At 32.1% G+C, this 22,058-nt stretch overlaps 1 long non-coding RNA gene across 1 annotated transcript in view; it reads right to left on the reverse strand.

Moving 5' to 3' along the window:
* The window catches only part of LOC143042601 (uncharacterized), a 39,050-nt gene extending 17,725 nt beyond the window's left edge, over positions 1–21,325 (reverse strand). The window contains exons 1-2 of the long non-coding RNA XR_012968063.1: positions 20,684–21,325; positions 17,340–17,410 (exon numbers count right to left, since the gene is read on the reverse strand). This is a non-coding gene — a long non-coding RNA (uncharacterized LOC143042601). The remainder of the gene's footprint in view (positions 1–17,339; positions 17,411–20,683) is intronic.
* Positions 21,326–22,058: the final 733 nt, after the last annotated feature.

Here is a 22,058-nt window from a genome sequence, read left to right on the forward strand (position 1 = left end):
TAAGACTAAGATAGTAATTTTTAGAAAACGTACTTTTGAACTGAATAATAACCTTGCTTTCACTTATGATGGTCAAAATATAGATATTGTTGATGATTTTACATATCTTGGAATAATTTTTGCTTCAAATGGTTCATTTTGTAAAAATAAAGAAAGATTAGTTTGTCAAGCTAGAAAGGCTATGTTTAGTATAATGAAAAAAAGTAGAAAACTAAATTTACCTATTGATATACAGCTTGAGATGTTTGATGTAATGGTTTTACCTATATTAATGTATGGTTGTGAGATTTGGGGTTCTACTAATAACAGTATACTAGAATCATTTTGTCTGCAATTTTATAAATATATACTAAGTCTGAAGAAATGTACACCAAATTGTATCATGTATGGTGAACTAGGAAGATTTCCTATTGATATTTTTATCAAAAGTAGAATGGTTGCATTCTGGAAAAGAATTATTTGTAATAAGCAAGATAAAATTGCTGCTACTTTGTACAAGTTATTATATAACATGCATATCAAGAATTTTTTCCATTCTAAATGGATTGTTTGTATTGAAAAAACCCTTAATAATTGTGGTCTCTCAGAGTACTGGCTGTCACAGAGTGTACCAAAAAATGTAGTCATATCAAATCTAGTCAAACAATGTCTCTGTGATCAGTTCAAACAAACATGGGTTACTACTGTTTATGATTCAGCTAAATGTTTAAATTATAGAATTTTCAAAACCATTCATAATTTTGAAAGATATATTGTTGATCTACCATATGATCTTCGAAAGGCATATTGTAATTTTAGATGTATGAACCATAAATTGCCAATAGAACAAGGTCGTTTTTGGGGTGTTGAACGGGATGATCGCATTTGTGATTTATGCAATTTATGTGAAATTGGTGATGAATTTCATTATCTATTTAAATGTACTTTTTTTTCAAATGAAAGAAAAAGGCTTTTGCCCTGTAATGTGTATAAAAAGCCAAATGCTATAAAATATTGTGAACTTTTTTGTTCTGATGACTACAATTTAATTGTCAAACTTGCCAAATTTTGTAAAATTGTTCTGTCTGTTATAAATTAGATTTGCCTTCCACTGCAAATTCCTTAAATCATGTACTTTATGTATACCATTGAATATGTAACCATGTCATTCTATGATCTCATTATTTTGTATATATGTTATTGTTTGTTATTATTGTTTATATTCACATACCCCTGATGGGGTCTTGGGAAATAAAAAGTTTCAAGTTTTTTGCAATGATTGCACTTTATTTGAACTTAAGATAAAAGAGCTGTGACCACTCGAAATTGAGGAATTTAACATAGAAAGCAATGGGGCCATTACTTAGTGGTGTACTTCCTAGACAAAATATCTGTTTCATTCCGATGTACATGTAACTCGATTCAAAGTAAAAGTGTGTGTAAAAAAAATTAGAAATCGGGAGATATGCCATTCAGTATCGTGTTATCTTGATATTAGTACACAGCTGTGGAATACAAAGAAAAATTGACCACTTGCAGGGGAACACGAAACTGCATTGAAAATGAAAAAAATAAATAGAAAAGAAAAAGATAGGCTAACAATTTAAGAATAAAGAATAGTGGGCTTCTAGAATATAAAGAATAGAGAATAACGTGCAAAATTTGTATAGAATAAAGAAAACATGCATGGCGTAAATAATATTAAGAATTAAAGAACACCCATCTCCCCCCTTTTCTAGACCCTCTTTTATCCTAAAATGACTCTTAAAAGAAAGAAGCGCCGTAATTCATAGGAACAAATAGATTTGGAATATATTATTTTCTCTCATTAATTTTAATTACATGACAAAAAAGACACGGTTTACAATAAAAGTTACGTTCATATTAAGTTTGATTATCATTATTTACAATAAACAAGATTTATATTTGGATAGTTCATTTTATGACTTTCATTTAACAACAATTAAGTTCTAGGCTTAGGTTATTTTTTACTTTTTCGTTGATGATATTCATCTGCTGGCGTTGTTGCATGTCTCCTCTCTACTCTGACGTCTTGGGTAGCATTTTTCATTGCTGTACTTTTGTCTTTGTGTTGTTAACATTCAAACTTTTTTTTTTTTGTGTAAATGGTTAATGAAACTTGGTTGATAAAATTGAAGCATTCAGTCTGTCATAAATTAGTTTTGGCACAATCTTAGTGCTAAGATTATTCTTATATGCTAAGAGTGTATCTATAGTAGCAATCTTAGAAGGATTGACAGTCCTTAAACTCCTTAGAGTACTCTTTATCCTTCTCGGAACGCTCGGTTAATTTTTATTTGATCTACTTGAATCGTCTTTGAATTCTCATAGCATATGATGTGTGTCAACATTCTTTTTTTACTGAAATATTGTAATAGTGGTCAGGGGCATCCCAATATTTATCTTAGTTGATGATGAAAATAGCAACTGCATTTTTTTTTCGAGCGCACAACTGTTGTCCTAACAAACTAGACCATAGGTTCACCAAACTTAACAAGTTTTACAGCCCCCCCCCCCCAACCCCCCTCAAAGAAAAAACAAGAAACAAAAAACACACACACAAAAAAATACAAAAAAACACTATTGCTAGTACAAATGTATCTGGACAATGACATGCGACCCCCGATGCTAGTTAACACGGGTGCAATACTAGTCCATAACTTATGTGCATTGATTATAAGTATAGATACAATCGTGAAATGAGTGTGCGTCTCTTGCCAAAATCAGTTCACTTTAACATTTTTTTTTACATTTGAACACACTATAGTTTGGTAGCATTCCTTACAATGACTTTTAATTTATGAACACTTTGAATAGTTATTTGAATATATATAGGCATTTGCATCGATAGATTCTGCCAGATTTGCAACTTGCATAATTAACTAATTAAACATTATAGTAATTAAATTCTAAAGGTCACGTTTGGTACCCAAAGAACTAAAACTTCAATAGATAAACCTCTAAATTGAAGTTCAACCTGCATAGGTATTACAACATCGTGAACGGAGGAGTTGTATGTAAAAAAAGATGTTGTATGATAGCCAATGGGACGAATACTTTTATCTGCCAGGTACATGTACCAAAGCATGCATGATGCAAGTTAAAGATTGTAAAATCAGAAATGTGCCTTGATATATTCATAGACACAGAGGCTTGTCACTTTTTTTTGTTAAATATGTCCAAGAAAGAAGTGCAAGATATTGCTTTGTTCAAACACGAATCATATACATTTCCGCTAAAACTATAAGTCTAGACTTCGTCTTGTTGCACAGGGTACAATTGCCTTATATCTTTTAAAGATATATTTTCCATGTTTTTTTTTGTAAGATAGGTTTTTGTACCTTCTGTTTGAGTAAGTTACATGTACTTGTATTGTGACTGTCATTTGTTTTTTGTGTTGTGTGTATAGTTTATGTTGTGTAGACCTGTATGTTTTTGAGATGCTGATCCAAGCCTAAAAGATGTTTCATATACTTTTCTTTTGTTTGAAATTTGCCAGAGAGAGATTCAAAAGATTGAAGAGTAATTGTAATATGTATTTGTCGTTTACAAATCTTCTTGAATTATGTTATAACAAAATTACTTTGTCACATCGATTCTTGTTTCAATGTTATTTCAATTAAAAAGTGTGCAAAGTATGTTAAATGTAATTATTAACATACTATATAGTAAAAAATCATTTCTGTAGATCACCGAAAGGGGAAGTGGTCTAGAACACAGTATTATTTTATTTAGGGGGTTCACTATACACGCAAATTTTTATTAGTCTTCACTTCAAGGTTAATCGAGCAAATTTTATTTAATAAGGCTTTTTACAGTTTTTTTTACTTTACTACGGGCTCATAAGGATCTTAAATCTGATTTTATTGCTGTGTCCACAATAGCACGGTGGGTATGGTTGTCCTGCGAGAGAACGTACTGTGCTGGTGATTCGGTCCTGACGGGTGCTGGTGATCAATGAAAAAATGTAAACAAAGACGAAAATGATGATTTTTGACGTTTTCACTCATAAAAAATGGTAGAAAACAGTTGAGATTTTTCAATTTCGTTTCTTATGGGTTCATATATAAACCATTACAAAAATGACCCTGTAAACTGTGTCAGAAAGCGTAACACAAAAATGCTCATTTTCAGAAAATATCGAACTGAAAAAATAAAACAAAAATGCTCATAGAGTCCGCTTTCTATACCGCAATCTACACGACAAAACAATTTTGTGAAAAAACATTGCAATTTATTAAAATTTTGCATTTTCTCAATTTATTCATGTCCTGATACTGTGCTGGTGGGTCCTGTCATTGTGCTGGTGGGTCCTGATACGGTGCTGGTGATTTTGGATAAGAAGTTGGTCATATTTGAAACAAATGTTACAAAATCAATAAAATTAGCCAGATAATTGTTGCCAACAGGATCTATGACTCCTATTTTAGCTCTTGTGCATCCATTTGGCTGTTTAATATGTGTTTTCAAATGATCTGAACTTGTATAACATAATAACATAAAAGGGCAACATCTTTCGTCCAATATCAGATAACAATATATAGTATCTAAAATAAGTTAAAAATTCCACAATACTATATAATTCATTTTATGTGTCAATTTGTTCGAAAAAAGTCGAAAAGAAGAGACTTTTTTAATGTCATGATTATATGTCGCTTTCTAGATCTATGCTTAGCATTTATTTCAGATGACATGGACTCCTCACCCTGATGACCCTGCTGCCTTTCATAACTTTATCCGTATACATATATTAATAGATAAACAAAAGGCTGCATGCAACACGTATTTTTGTATTTAAAATGATTCGTTGTAACGAGAATATTTGTGGTGAATGGAAACTGTGAGGGTCAAAATCTTAAATTGCTTATAAATGTTGCTGGAACCAGTTTCGTTATCTGATCTGAATTTTCTGAAATGTGCAAGGTAGATAGACATTTTGATTTTTTTACTCGGTAATGAACCATTGTGTTGATCCCATGCTAAACATAACAAAAATCTCTGTACAAAGGTCTGTGAATTTTCTACAAAAATAGTGATTTTGTTTTCACTAAATTCTCTTTTTCTACTAAATACAATAATGAACTATAATAAATAATAATGCTTTGCAAGAAGTTTCCCCTTGATATATGTACAAAATTATATCTCTATTATTCATTGTCTGTGCTGTTTTGATACTATTGCAGTTTGCACATTTCGGAATTGACAGGCCACAGGAGGGGTCATAAACCGTACACGAAAAGATAAAATATTGATATAAGTACTTAATTTGCATCTTTGAACCACCACCTCGGCTTGCTTTTTTAGGAGCCTGGGGTGTCTAAAAATGGTCGATTACAGACAGCCGCGTACGCATTTTACTTTCCAGGCGTGTTATTGTTGATTGTTAAAGTCCTGAAAACGGATAGATGGAAACAAAAATGTTTGATATATCTGACTTTAGATTCATTTTTTTTTTAATATAAATTAAGGCTACATTTTTATATAATAATTCTATGAATTCACAATATAAAAAAAAGCAGAAAAAAATGAATGAAGTGAAATATCTTAGTAAGGAGTAATTACTACAGATATGGTGTGTTTGACACACAAAACTTAAAAGCTTAGTGATATTACCAATATTAAAATATAAGTGTATTTTAGTTGGGTATTTTTTCCATTTACTCATTTTCAATTATAATCAAGGTACATTTTATTTTTATTCATGAAAAATATTTATATATAGAAAAGAAAAGAAAGAATTCTTTATCAAAAATATTTATTTTGAAATAAAAAAAGCTAAGAAATCTTAATTTTATTAGTGTTCTCTAGGTTATCTCGTCTTTATTCTCTGACATATTCTAGTCTGCCCTTTCATAAAATAGTGATTTTTTTTTAGTGTTCTATCGAACTTTCGAAAAAAAATACATGATTCTAAATAGCTATAAGATACATTTTTCTTTTACAATACAACTTTTAAATCTTACGGGAAACTATTCCAAGGTTTCACTGTAACCTCGCTCTAACTTATACCCATCCCTCCCCCCCCCCCCCAAAAAAAAAAACAACACCAAACAAACAAACCCGCAATACTATTGTCATTCTTATAGTCAGCACTCAATTGTTCACAAACAAATGTGTTTTAAGCTGCTAAAGACATGATTCAAACGCTCAGAAAGTCCTTTAATTGTTCTATATTTTTGCTCTCCATTTTTATGCAAAACCTTTTACATTTTTATTTTATTGGTTATTGTTGAAGGTCGTACGATGACGTATGGTTGTTAACACATACTTCCTTTGGTTTCTTATGGAAATTTGTCCATTTACAACAAATATATCACATCATCTACTATATATAAGTATTGTATAAATTACAACGTATTTTGGTGATCTTGCAAAATGATCGTAATCACGAAAATCGTAAACATATTTTCTTATCTTAAAAGGGGACAAGAAGGGTTCCATTAATAGGCCAATAGATAAGATTACAGTTTATAGTTTAAAAAATAAATTAAAAAATAGGGGTATTTTTTCTCTCATAACAACAGTTAACATATTCACAACAATGTCAATTTCAAGAAAGCAGACAACAGCTAATAAGTCAATAACAGTACAGCATCAATGATCTTGAATATATGCCACTTTTAACTAAAACATAAAAGCACAGAACCAGGACATAGGAGCACAGAACCAGGACCGTTTTTCTTATCACCAGCACAGCGTCAGGACAATTCCGTTTAACGAACTTGCACGACTTTTGCAATATAATATTGTTGTAATATACTTTGCATGGTACTTATGACACATCAGAGAAAAATTAAGCAGCAAAACAGTCGTTTTATTGCTGTTTTGATACAATGTAAACAAACCCACCAGCACAGAATCAGGACCCACCAGCACCCGTCAGGACCAAATCAACAGCACAGTACGTTCTCTCGCAGGACAACCATACCCACCGTGAATAGACACAGCAATATTATTCTACGTATTTCACCTGTATCGGTTTGGACAATTCCATGGACTATTCCATACACACACCATTATGCTTAAGGGGTTTTCATATGTCATGTCAAGATGATATAGGCTATTTACCGTTGTTTGCCACAAAAAAAATCTGGTAAAGTCACTTTTCTGAAAAACCAATATAAATATAGTTAACATATTTATATATTTAATCTAACTGTGTTCATTGACCCGAATTTTTTAATGACAACTCACACCTTAAATTCGTTTTGGTCTATTCCATGACATTTGCGCGGGAAATATTCATCAGAGACTTTAATAATTTTAATGGACGTTCATTTGGAAATTTTACTATCTATTTTATGTGAACAATTGTCATATGTTTTTGTTTTTCATACATTTAAAGGATCAACGTTATTTAAATTCCGTATATCTTCATTTGACATCAGGTTTGTACGCATTTAGTCTCTTCTCTAGTCTATAATCAAAACTGAAGGCCGCGAAGGGACACATGTCATGATGACACGTGCTGCACAATCCCACACATTTCACATTCAATCGGAACTACTCGGCCTTTCTGGTTGCACGAAGAAATAACGTTATTGTACTGCATAGCGAGAATGGCCGAGTAGTTACGATTGATTTCACATTATGTAATAAAATTCTACTGTTTGCGATAAAAATATTCACTGTTTAGGGGTGTTGAAATTAGGCCTTACATAGTTGATGCGTATCCGATCCGTGATTTGTATATATTTCAATGGTGCTCTCGGTAAGGCCAAAAAAATATGTTTGATTATGGGTACCTGACCGATCCTATTTTGAGCACCCACCATAAGCCATTTTATTGCCGTCGTAAGAAATAATCCAATCATTATAAATAGGGGAACTCTCGCCCCATGGACAACTCGGACCACACAATTCAAAATCATGGCACGAAAAATAAAATGGACAAAATAATAAATAGAAAATACCGACCTACCTACCTACCCTACATATTTTGATGATGTAACCTTAAACAGACTATGTTAGTTTTCTCGTTTGAATTGTTTTACATTGTCTTATCAGGGCCTTTTATAGCTGACTGCGGTATGGGCTTTGCTCATTGTAACATGTACAACAATCAAACATCAACCCACACTAAACTGAATGTAATTGTAACATGTACAACAATCAAACATCAACCCACACTAAACTGAATGTAATTGTAACATGTACAACAATCAAACATCAACCCACACTAAACTGAATGTAATTGTAACATGTACAACAATCAAACATCAACCCACACTAAACTGAATGTAATTGAAAGACATCTAGAGGTTGATATCAGAGGTGGATTTAGGGAGGGGGGGACGGGCTTGCTTATATAGGGAATCACTGAATCGTGACTCTTAGGTCAGTCAGTGGGCTCCCACTTTAGAAAATTTCTGGATTCGCCACTGGATATACAGTATCGAACAGAAGATAAAAAAGGGAACAATATGGTGAATTTTAGAGATTAATATTATTTCATGTACATGCATTTGAAATATTTAAGATGTATTGTTTCCCTTTTTTTTGTTCTAGGTTCCACGGTGACCTAGCTTCCATTTTCGAAAACTGTTATTTAAATGCTAGTCTATTAGAGGGATATTTCCTTTTCATTGGTTGTAGATATGGAATCTTATTTTACCATGAAGTCAGATTTGAAAATGACTTTGGGAATGAAGATATCGTAAAGACTGAATGTCAGTTTTAGTCTTATATATCTATAATACTAAAATTACGAGGTCCAATTTGTCAGCCGTCATTGCGTAAAAACGACGAATCAAAGAATTCGACTTTATATATATAACTAATATAGTACAAAGGTGTAGATTAAAAATTACACCACTCCAGGCCCTTTTGTTTTCCACGTAATTAATATTGCCAATAATTAAGAAGTTCCGGATCGAGTCCGATACCGATATCAAAAATTAATAGTATATTCACCTGTTACCGATTACCTTATTTGTACGTTCCGCATCTGACAGGTGCACCACCAAACGGTGTATTCAGGATTAATATGCTATATACACGGGTCGTATCCACAGGGTTGAAACTACTAAATTGTCAAATTTTAATCAGTTTAGACTTTCTAAGATACATTGTAACAATACAAATACTAAAATCTGGACTAAAAATAAGGCGTATAGGTACAGTTTTCAATTTGTTAGCCGGCATGACGTAAAACAGCGAATCAAAGAATTCAATTTTATTTACAACTGATACATGTAACGTAACGGTACCCAAATTGCACTGAGTACCCAAATTGCACCTATTTAGCAAAACTAGCAGCGAAAATCTTACAAGATTTTCTAGAGACTAAACAATTTGTTTTTTTATGATTTGATACTAAGCACATCTTTCAACATAGGTAAAACTATTTAGATATGCACAAAACGTTCACAGTATCTATCAACAGATGAAGTATTTACTGAAAAAGCAAAATGTACTGAAACGTCGCCATGCGACGTCATCAAAACGTCATCTTTTTAAAATGAGCAAATACAATATGTTACAAGTATCCATTTAAAAAATAATAAAGAGTAAGCATGGACTAATATCCAATTGTTCAAAATATTTAAAGAAATTAAACAAAAGCTCTTATTAGACTTTTGACTATGTGAATTTAAGCATGGAAGCAATTTGGGTACTCCTCATTACAAAATCATTGATGGTTTGGAGGTCAGTTTAGACCAATTTTTCTATGATTCCATATGGAATAAAAATCAAATTGGTGTACCTTTATAATAAAGAAGGATAGGGCTACAAAATAAACACAGAATGGACATTTTTGTTTTCATCATAAAAAAACGTAGATGAAAAAACTGTCAAAATAGGTGCAATTTGGGTACCGTCACGTTATGTATATGACAATGCTGTTGATTAAAAAAATACTCCATTCCAGGAACTTTTGTTTTTCAAATAATTAATATGACCAATAATTGATAAGTTCCAGTTCGACGGTTTCAATCAGAAAGATTTGAAAGCAGAGAAAACTGTGTATCGTTTAATCGGCATAACTTTATCAGATAAAAATACTAATACTAAAATAAGGCTTGCACATAGTTATATACGTTAACTCAGTCTTGGACCTGCGATACCACGTGTCTGTTCTAGTGTACTTTATAATTTTAGTCTTGCATGTACATAATTATGTGTACATATATCACTGATTCAGTGGCAATGGTAAATAGACACTGACAAGTCTTAGATAGTATTTTATAGTTTTTAATGTTTTGTCCGTTGACTAAAATTAGGTGGAGGTTTGTGTGTTCTTATTTCCAACAGAGGTAAACTCAACACATATCAATATGTGCATGAAGCAAATTGATAGATGCTAGATACGGAATGATTGTACCACAAGAAAGTTTAAACCTGTGTGTATAGTAACATTGTATATACTTAAAATATGATAAAAAAAATTATGTCTTTTTCAGGTCTTCTGAATCCAACCATGTAGTATGGAATGTTTTTGAGATGTGGTTTTGGTCGATGGATGTTAATGAAGGACCTGTAGTACAAAGTATATCACTGAATTTAGCTCTTTGTCTAAGTGTATTATTGAATACTTTGCTTTGAGCTCAGTTCATTGTTATGCAAATCATTCTTTGTGAAATAAAGATTTGACAGAAAACTCTCATGTACAAGGATTTGTCAAAGTAGTATCACCTCTATTTACAATGTAAGTATTAGGGAGATAAAAGCATTCTATATTGATTTGAACCAAATATATTATAAAAAAAAAATTTTTTTTTACCCAAGAATGCTACTACCACTACTAGCAATATGATGCTAGGTTATTTTAATACATCTGTACTAGCTGCCTACTGATGACTCGGTTCTGAGTGTAAATGGTCCTTCAACTATACAGGGAAAAATTATAAGGCATATCTAGGCTTATCAATTTCTAAAACAATATTTCATCGTACATGTTTGAAATTTTTAAACAACCACAGAAATTTTTGCAGCTGAAATACATGTATGTATCCTGTCGTCGTCTTCCCAAGACTGATGGTTTCCAGATAATAACTTCAGTATAAGTAAAAAGGAAGCCTTAAAATTATAACATACTGTGGATTCATTTATTTTCGTGGGTACCAATTTTCGTGGATTAAAGAAAGTTTGCATTTTCGTGGATATTTAATTTCGTGGTTTTGCCGAAGTCTGCATACAAGCCTATAGAAAATTTGTTAATCGATGAACATTTAATTTCGTGGTAAGACTCTAGCCACAAAAGCCACGAAAATTGGTATCCAAAGAATAATAATGCATCCACAGTAATATTTATAATCATAAAAGGAAGCCTGGGATTGTTTTGGGGGGTTATATATATAGTCCCTAAGGTTTAGGAATAAGGGTTCCAAAGGTGACCAAAACAAGCATTAATCTAGTGTCCGTACAAAAAGTTGTGTATAAGTATTTCAATTGTTCTGAAATTGTACCATAATATTGAATACCATAAGTAGAAGGTTGAGGTCTATTTTGTGGGTTATGGGTCAAACAGTCTAGGAATTAAGGGCCAAAAACAAACATTTTTGTAGATTCCAGACAATAAATTTGAGTTATTTCTTTGTCCAGAATGGTTGTTGAATTACCTAAAACCAATGCTTTATGAAATCTTCTTTAAAAATTGGAGTTTAGATTTCTCTGTCCATAATAGTAGTTGAATCAACTTAAAATAATGCTATACATGTATATACACTATACAATGCAAAATTCACTTTACTACCAACTGATAAATTTAAGCAGTCTTTAATAGCCATTCAGTGATTACAAGCACTTTGATTATCATTCTAGGGTTATGCCCTTTCACAAATGGAAAAATTTCTCAAGTTTGTCTCAACTAAATTTAGTGAAATGTGTATATAATGCTTATATTACCTCTAAACTCAGTTTAAGTTCAATTTTTGGCAGCTTCACTTTATGTACCTTTTTAACGTTATATGCTAGCGGGGGCATCATCACCATGACTGTATGACATTTATATTTTAATACTTAATGTTTTATTAAAATGAGTAGTTGAATAATTATTGTTGCAAACTCCATTAGAAATTTGATTTGAGATCATTTTTATACCACCACAAAAATTGAAAACTTTTTGGTTGTACATTTGTATCACGTTGGCGTCATCGTCTTCATCCAAAGACATTTGGTTTTAGCACTCTAACTTAAGTAAAAGTCAATAGAAATATATGAAATTTAGACACAAGGTTTATGACCATGAAAGGAAGGCTGGGATTGATTTTGGGTATTTTGGTCTCAACAGTTTAGGAAAAAGGGCCCAAATTTAGCATTGTTCTTGGTTTTTGCTCTATAACTCAAGTATTAGTAAACAGAAATCTATGATATTTTAACATAAGGTCTATGGCCACACAAGGAGGGTTGGAATAGATTTTGGTAGTTTTAGTCCCAACAGGGTAGGATTTAGGAACCAAAAACAGGTCCCAAATAAGCATTTTTCTTGGTTTTTTTAACAATACCTTTAGCATAAGTTAATAGAAATCTATAAAGGTTTATGACCACAAAAGGAAGGTTTGGATTATTTTTGGGAGTTTTGGTCCCAAGGAATAAGGGGCATCAAAAAAATGAATTATTGTGCTTCTTTGATATGCCAAATCTAACCGTGTTAAGATTCTTAATTTTTGGTCCTGTTTTTAAATTGATCTACATTAAGGTCCAAAGGGTCCAAATTTAAAATCAGCTTGATTTTAACAAAAATTGAATTTTTGGGGTTCTTTGATATGGTGAGTCTTAACATGTACTTAGATTTTTGATTATGGGCCCAGTTTTCAAGTTGGTCCGATCAAAAATTGAATTCTTCGGGTTCTATGATATTCTGAATTTAACCATGTATTTAGATTTTGGATATTGGACGAAAATAGGTAAATGTCCAATTTAAAATTTTTAAGTTGATGTTCTTTATAGACCACATTCAATCTGTGTCAGAAACCTATGTTGTGTCAACTATTTAACCACAATCCAAATTCAAAGCTGTATCTAGCTTGAATGTTGTGTCCATACTAGCCCCAACCGTTCAGGTTTCCACCTCTGCAGTCGTATAAAGCAGCACCCTGCGGAGTATCTGTTCCATTCATTTGTTTTTTCTTAATTTGTGTGAATTAACATTGTTACAGTAAATGCTAATTACTACACTTGCATACCACGACAAATACTGTTTTGGTACATGTATCACTTATATTTGTATCCATATAACAAAACAAAAAATGAAAAGGAATAATTTTGCAATACCTTTTGAGTACTAAATAGCTTTTTAGGTATTTAGACATATTTTAAGACTTATTAAGTAGATGTTGATGATATCTGCTTGACATGCTTCAAATTCGATCAGATTACTTTTGGAGCAGTTATGAGCCTTTGAAGCATGCTCACAAAGGTTCTTTTGGTGAAATCATTTTTATTTTGGTCAAAATTTGTCTTTGCTTCGACCAGCTTTGGAGGAGATATAAAGAATTGATATAAATCAGCACAGAGGTTTACTTCCGATCTTATTTAGCCCCAATAATCATGTCAGACTTAAGCCATTGTCATTACTTAAAACCAATAAATGTATTCTAATCTGAGGAAGAAATTCGACATTTTAAATTTTTTTTTTACTAATGATACTGACGATCCACCACAAAGTAATGTAAATAGAACCATACCAATAGTAAGCAAATACATATAAAAAAAGATGAGGTATGATTGCCAATGAGACAATTCTCCACAAGAGACCAAATCGACACAGAAATTAACAATTCCCAGCTACAAAATGTATCCAAAACCAAAGATGTAGAACATGTTCTATCATAATCATTTGGTAACTAATGTAATTACTGTCTCCCCATGTCTGTATTGAACATAAAAAAATATCAAATAAATAACACTCCTAATGCTCAGATCGGTTGTCACCGTGCAACACAGTTATTAACACCATATAGGAAAAACATAGAACTTTATTGTCATAAGACACTGTCAAACATCCAAACACACTATCCACACTCATCTGTGTCCACACTTGTTGCAGAATAAATAAAAAAGAAAAAAAATTAAAACTTATTTGATCATGACAGAAAAAATACGATTCCTGTTAAAGTACACATGGAAACTGTAAAATTTTAGGATGGAATAGGCGATAAATGAGATATAGAATGACTGATAGTTCGATAACTTATTTTAGTTTTGCGTATTTAAAAACAACACAATCAAATGACAAAGGGAGCATTGTTTTAAGACAATGTATGATGTTATTAATCATAAAGAAATGATAATTGTTTGTGCCTTATATTGATGGATATTGATACTAGCGGTGGTCTTCTATTGATCTTTTCGGACAAATCTTTCTGTGAAAGGTGATAATTGTCACATTTAACTGCTGATAAACCCCGTTGATCGGAGGAAGGGCTACATCTCGTCGATGGAATGATATTATCTATCGATTTTGTTTGATTTCATTGGTAAATTGTGTGTCAATTATGACACGTGACTCACTGGTTCTTTGTTTGTAGTGTTTAACTTTCATTCTAATATGACGTGCTTCTTTCGCTTTGTAAACAACACCGTGATAAAATTCTCGATATATCTATACTTAGCGCAGACTCCAAGATGTACACAAATGGCTGTTTAAATATGCCTCCCACGTAAATCCACATGTATCGTTACCTATGTGTAAACGGTTGTGGATTTCGTTGTATTAACAGTTACAATTGAATAAAACCCTACAGAACATTTATTCTGATTCTGACGCATAACAAAAAGAATTTACACATTAGAGAACGGAAAAATGGACAAAAACAAAATAAATTAAAATTCCGCGAAACTCCAGTAATGACTTTGGCGCATTAACGTCATTTCAAAACATGACGTCATACGTATGAAAACGTCAAATCTGTAGGTTTTTCTATTGCGTTTACCTTCTAAACTCGGATACAATTGCATTAAAATAAATTATTGAGGTAGGTGTTGCTTGTTTTCTGTTCTATTGCATTATTCGCACATTTACTGATTTCAGCAAGTCAACATGGCGGCTCCTTGGTTACAACATGTCAACAGTGAATTTGACGGTAGCTTACGATAAAAAATGTAAATTTAAAATTGCAAATGTTGGGTTTACTGAGAAGTAACAAAAGGAGTCACATTTTTTTTCTAGCGGTTAGTTAAGAAATCATTCATGCAGGTTTATTAAATTTGTTTTACATTTATCGAACAGTGGGTAAAATAGAACAGCCACACACACGGTGTATACCCATCATCGCTTCAGTTTTTTAATGATCGTATTTGTCCTATTAGAATCGAAATAATTCATGGAAGCCATAGATTTGTTGTAAATTTACACATGGCCTGGGCCGTGATATTCGTTAATTTTATCCCTCGCTAACGCTCAGGATAAAATTCGAATATCACGGCCCAGGCCATGTGTAAATTTCCAACAAATCTATGGCTTCCATGAATTATTTCTTAATTCTCACACACAAGAAAGTTTTTGCAGAGAGAGCGTCATGAAGCACACGGAGTTGAACATCTCGTGACTGGACTTAACGGATAAGGAAAACAAATATTACAAAACTGAAATATTCGTCAATAGATTTAACGTTTAAGTATGTGTGCAAACTAGCCGATTCTTAAAAAACATTCTCTCAAGATGTGTTTTGTGTCAAATATTATGTGACAACTATTCTACCGATGAAGGAATATTTCTATTTCAGAAACTTGGACTTTTTATAAAAACTTGATAAATCGATCGATAACCTTCCGAATGGTACCGATTTAAATTTAAAATGAGGCCGCATATCTAATATTGTTCAGGCTTAATAACATCAACCCAACAATGTTAGATCTGTAAATTTGGTTTCGCAATTTCAGACGTACTTATATATATATATATAGTATATAGTATATATGTCTCTGCGGTAACATATATAATACATATTGTAGTATATGTCTCTTGAAAAAAAATTTATATGTTTCATAAACAGAGTGAATTATGACTCGTGCAATTCCAGAAGTTTCAAAGCGATACTCGAAGGAAACGATCGTTTTATGCGAATGAACCATCATAACTTACCGAGAAACAAGATTTTGATGGATAAAGTAATTTACGCAGCACACCAAACAGAGCTCGAGAAGAGATCAAGAACCGATTATGTAGAACCGACTTTTTTTTTATTTTTATTAAAACGAAATTATTAAAATACATGTATAATAAATGATATTACCAATATGCCAAAACCAATCCCAAAGCAGCTATATTTGTCATATCATAGCTTGACCACTAAAGCTATGGAAATATTTGTAAATATAATCTGCACCTTTCAAATATAGTAGCAAATTAAAAGCAAATATATTTATTTACCATACATTTCTAGCTGTCTGAAATATCTTTCTTTATCATTTCTTTGCATATGTATTCAAAGTTACATATGCCCAATATATTTACACATACATTTCTAACTGTCTGAAATATCTTTCTTTATCATTTCTTTGCATATGTATTCAAAGTTACATATGCCCAATATATTTACACATACATTTCTAGCTGTCTGAAATATCTTTATTCATCATTTCTTTGCATATGTATTTAAAGTTACATATGCCCAATATATTTACACATGTCATTGATATTATCATTTGACCACATTTCTCAGTTAAACAAATTGTCTGCAAATCTATGTATTTACCATACATTTTGGAATATGTTCAAAGGCTTTTGATATGTTCTGATTTGACATACATTTCAGCCGACAATAAAGACTAACAAAATTATTCCTTTACAATACATTTGACAGGTCTCTGTAGATTAAAGGAAATGATGCTTTACACCCCTCTATAAAGTTCTCGTTTTAAATTGGTTTACATACCAGGAAAATGTAGATGCACCTTACACTTTATAACCCATATAAAATCATTTGAATGATGATGCTTTGCTACCTAGACAAAGAAACACATTTGCGGATAAATTTACATCATAGAAAAATACATGACAAAGATTTCCATTTGCAGAGGTATACAAATACATAAGTTTGCAAAAGTTTTGCGACGGTCATAAATATATATAAATTCTTAACTGCAAAATGGTTTGATTAGGTGCTAATATATTTTATAAACCGCGGTCTCTCATAACCGCCCATAGGAGGGTATAGCACAAGAAATATTAATATTTACAACATGTAAAGACAAGATAAACTAAATGCAGTGGTTTGTAAATATATGTAAATGTCGGTCTCTGAATACATTTACATAACATTTGCATACCTCTTCAAATCCGGGATTTCGTGTAGTGAATGCCACAACACAGGTCTTATTTGCTGTCTATTTAGTAGTCTCTTGTTATGACTTGTTTGATTCATTTTTTTTTAACAATTATATCATATATTTACCTATATGATCTCCTATCATATCTGCTTTCATTTTAACATTATTTTTGTGCTTTTCCATCTTCAACATTAACCTGTTGATAAGAAATAAAATATTGTATATTTGTACATTTGCATGATCAGTACAGTGAGTTACATCTACATGTACATTGTACATTAAGTTGGCTTAACAATTTTTAATGCATTGGTTCATTGAAAAAAAAAGTTTTGTAGATATGATAATTTATTTGTGTAAATGTCATAAATGCTATGATATCAATCACATCATCAAGTAATTTATTTCTTCAGTATTGTTATTTTGAATTTGTTTTATCTGAGTAATCTGTAATGTTATAATCTCATGTTGCCCCTTCTGGGCCCTTTAATTTGGAATACATTTGTAAGCATATTCTATTCAGATTCTATTTTCTTAACGATAGAAGTAAAGACATGTACAAGTTCTCTTTCCATGTTTATAACTGTGATACATGACCTGCACTAAGGAAATGTAAAGAAAAAGTCTCACAGTAACCAATTTTTAGAGAGAGAAAAAACCAGCTCATAGTCTGTAAAACATTTTTTTTGAGTTTGAGAACCATATATTGTATCAATCTAGCTGCATTGTACAATGTACATGTAGTACTGGTAAAGGAATGAATAAAGACAGGAAATTCACAACTCTTTGGGAGCTATATTGTGACTTTAACAGTACTTAATCAAAACCTGTCACAAAAATCTTAAGGGTAGGGATAAAAATAAAGGTAGGTAAGGGTAGTGCGGTTAACACACATACTTTTTAGTTGGCATTTATAATGTACAGTAGTTTTCGTATGTTTATGTAATTTATACGTGTTTCTTGTTTCTCCTTTTTTTATATAGATTAGACCATTGATTTTCCTGTTCGAAGGGTTATACACTTGTAATTTAGGGGTCCTTTATCATGTTTATAGCTTGTAACGTTCCGTGTGAGCCAAGGCTCTGTGTTGAAGGCCGTCCATTGACCTATAATGGTTTACTTTTACAAATTGTTATTTGGATGGATAGTTGTCTCATTGGCACTCATACCACATCTTCCTACATCTATCTACTGAATGTTTTCTATTTCAATGGGTTGTATTTAAAAAAAACTAGAGGCTCTAAAGAGCCTGTGTCGCTCACCTTGGTCTATGTGAATATTAAAGGAATCAGATGGATTCATGACAAAATTGTGTTTTGGTGATGGTGATGTGTTTGTACATCTTACTTTACTGAACATTCTTGCTGCTTAAAATTATCTCTATCTATAATGAACTTGGCCCATTAGTTTCAGTGGAAAATGTTAGTAAAAATTTACAAATTTTATGAACATTGTTAATAATTGACTATAAAGAACAATAACTCCTAAGAGGGTCAATTGACCATTTCGGTCATGTTGACTTATTTGTAAATCTTACTTTGCTGAACATTATTGTTGTTTACAGTTTATCTCTATCAATAATAATATTCAAGATAATGACCAAAAACAGCAAAATTTTCTTAAAACAAACAATTAAGGGTCAGCAACCCAACAACGGGTTGTCCGATTCATCTAAAAATTTCAGAGCAGATAAATGTTGACCTGATAAACAATTTTACCCCATGTCAGATTTGCTCTAAATGCTTTGGGTTTTGAGTTATAAGCCAAAAACTGCATTTTACCCCATGTTCTATTTTTAGCCATGGCGGCCATCTTGGTTGGATGGCCGGGTCACCGGACACATTTTTCAAACTACTAACCCAAAAGATCATTGTGGCCAAGTTTGGATTAATTTGGCCAAGTAGTTTCAGAGGAGAAGATTTTTGTAAAAGATTACTAAGATTTACGAAAAATGGTTAAAAATTGACTATAAAGGGCAATAACTCCTAAAGGGGTCAACTGACCATTTCAGTCATGATGACTTATTTGTAAATCTTACTTTGCTGAACATTATTGCTGTTTATAGTTTATCTCTATCTATAATAATATTCAAGATAATAACCAAAACAAGCAAAATTTCCTTAAAATTACTAATTCAGGGCCAGCAACCCAACAACGGGTTGTCCGATTCATCTGAAAATTTCAGGGCAGATAGATCTTGAACTGATAAACAATTTAATCCCTGTCAGATTTGCTCTAAATGCTTTGGGTTTTGAGTTATAAGCCAAAAACTGCATTTTACCCCATGTTCTATTTTTAGCCATGGCGGCCATCTTGGTTTGACGGCCGGGTCACCGGACACATTTTTCAAACTACTAACCCAAAAGATGATTGTGGCCAAGTTTGGATTAATTTGGCCCAGTAGTTTCAGAGGAGAAGATTTTTGTAAAATATTACTAAGATTTACGAAAAATGGTTAAAAATTGACTATAAAGGGCAATAACTCCTAAAGGGGTCAACTGACCATTTCAGTCATGTTGACTTATTTGTAAATCTTACTTTGCTGAACATTATTGCTGTTTACTATTTATCTCTATCTATAATAATATTCAAGATAATAACCAAAAACAGCAAAATTTCCTTAAAATTACTAATTCAGGGGCAGCAACCCAACAACGGGTTATCCGATTCATCTGAAAATTTCAGGGCAGATAGATCTTCACCTGTTTAACAATTCCACCCTTTGTCAGATTTGCTCTAAATGCTTTGGTTTTTGAGTTATAAGCCAAAAACTGCATTTTACCCCTATGTTCTATTTTTAGCCATGGCGGCCATCTTGGTTGGATGGCCGGGTCACCGGACACATTTTTTAAACTAGATACCCCAATGATGATTGTGGCCAAGTTTGGTTTAATTTGGCCCAGTAGTTTCAGAGGAGAAGATTTTTGTAAAAGTTAACGACGACGACGGACGACGGACGACGGACGACGGACGACGGACGCCAAGTGATGAGAAAAGCTCACTTGGCCTTTTAGGCCAGGTGAGCTAAAAAGGGATTTGAAGCAACCATTATTTTTAAATTAGGAGAAAAAAACCAGAGTCAATGGATTATTGACAATTTGGCAAACAAACTCAGGGCGAACAGACCTAATACCGGAGGGCTTTGTAATAGAATATATATTTATCATGATTATTATAGATTTCTAGAGAGACTGAGAGAGAGAAAAGTTTTTCTATTAAAATTTAGAAGGCAAACACATAAATCTTTTAGTTTCAGAAGAATTTTAAATCATTATAAATGTATGTCAATGAAAATTAAATCAGTGTTTGCTTCAAGAAAATTATGTAAATACCCCCCCCCTTTTTTTCCCCAAAGAGAAATAGCCTATGCTCTTCTTCCTATATTTATGTGTTGATGTGATGTTTCTACAGTAGGTCTTTTTATGGTGTCAAATTGCTTTTTCTAACCACAAAAAAAAATTAACAAACTTACCAGAACCAACTGAAACTGAAAGTTTTGCTTTGGAATTTCCGTTATTAGATTTGGAAGGGTCATGAAAGGATGGCAGCAACTCATTTTGTCTTCTTGTCTACTGCAATCCAACTCCTGTCCATGTTTGCAGCATATGCATTTTAAAATGTGAGTCTGAAACCTAGGGCTAGACATGATAGTGATAGTCTAGCCTCATGAGTCATGTCTAGACTATCTGATCAGGATCAGACTTATCCCAGTGGCAGTGGGAATGTCTTTGCCACATGGTTTGCTATGTCTTTGTTACACTCTTTCAATAAAAATAAGTTTTTGGCTACACCATATTCATCAAAAATACCATTATTTCATATCCTTCTGCACATTTGTTGATTTCCCTCCTTCTGTTATTGACACTAAATCTACCTTTTATTGTGAAGAGTTTTACAAAGGGAGATAATTTTAGCTACATTTTTCAGTTTTTCATCTTTTATTCAAATAAGCTTATATCAATTTGCAACCAAAATCCCGTTAAGAAATACTAGTTTGTAGTGAACCATAACGTTTAACAAAATATTTTTTCAATTTGAGTGACTTTTGAGGTTTTATGGACATTTTCAGTACAGGCTGAATTCAAATTTTAAAAAAACACAATTATGTCAATAAAAATAAAATCAAAAATAAAGGTTGAAATAAGATCCAAATTACAGTTTATTTTAGTAGAAAGTCTGAATTTTAAGGCCAAACAATTTTTTTTGTCATATGATACTTTGAACTATTCAATAAAAAAAAACCAAAAATGTCCATTTTCAACAACATTTTCCAGCAAATTTGGTTCTAAACTAGAATTGCCCTGTATTCACATAATTTGAGATAAATTGTCATTTTTTAACCATAGAACTATTAGATGTACTTAATACTTTACTAGGAACCCAAAATCAGCTGAAAATTCCACAACCCCTTTCATAATTTTTTTTTGATTTTGCATGGTTTTCTCGTAGACATCCATTTATTACACGCAAAGTTGATGTTGCATCTGGAACGGGGAAAGACAGTGTCAAACTATCTGCGTCTGATTCGTTTGGTTCGAGTTCAATTATAGAGGAGCAAGATTCTATCTCATCTTCCTTTTCTTGAAAATTTTCTATATCGTTATTTTTCTCCTGTACAGTACGATTAATGCTGATGGTTATACTATCCGTGGCTATCTCATAAGACATACTGTAATAATTCATACCGTATAAATTGCATTTGGGTAGAGTCTCTTGTCGTTTGTTACAACCATTTGCCATGTGTTTTAAACGAATAATCCTTAAATATTTTTGTACTACAGACAGTCCAGATTGCTCTTCCGTATCTTCTATCAGTGTTTGATGGTCATCAATATATTTAATTTCCG

The sequence above is a fragment of the Mytilus galloprovincialis genome, chromosome 8 (genome assembly GCF_965363235.1).
Source record: "Mytilus galloprovincialis chromosome 8, xbMytGall1.hap1.1, whole genome shotgun sequence".
Lineage (NCBI taxonomy): Eukaryota > Metazoa > Mollusca > Bivalvia > Mytilida > Mytilidae > Mytilus > Mytilus galloprovincialis.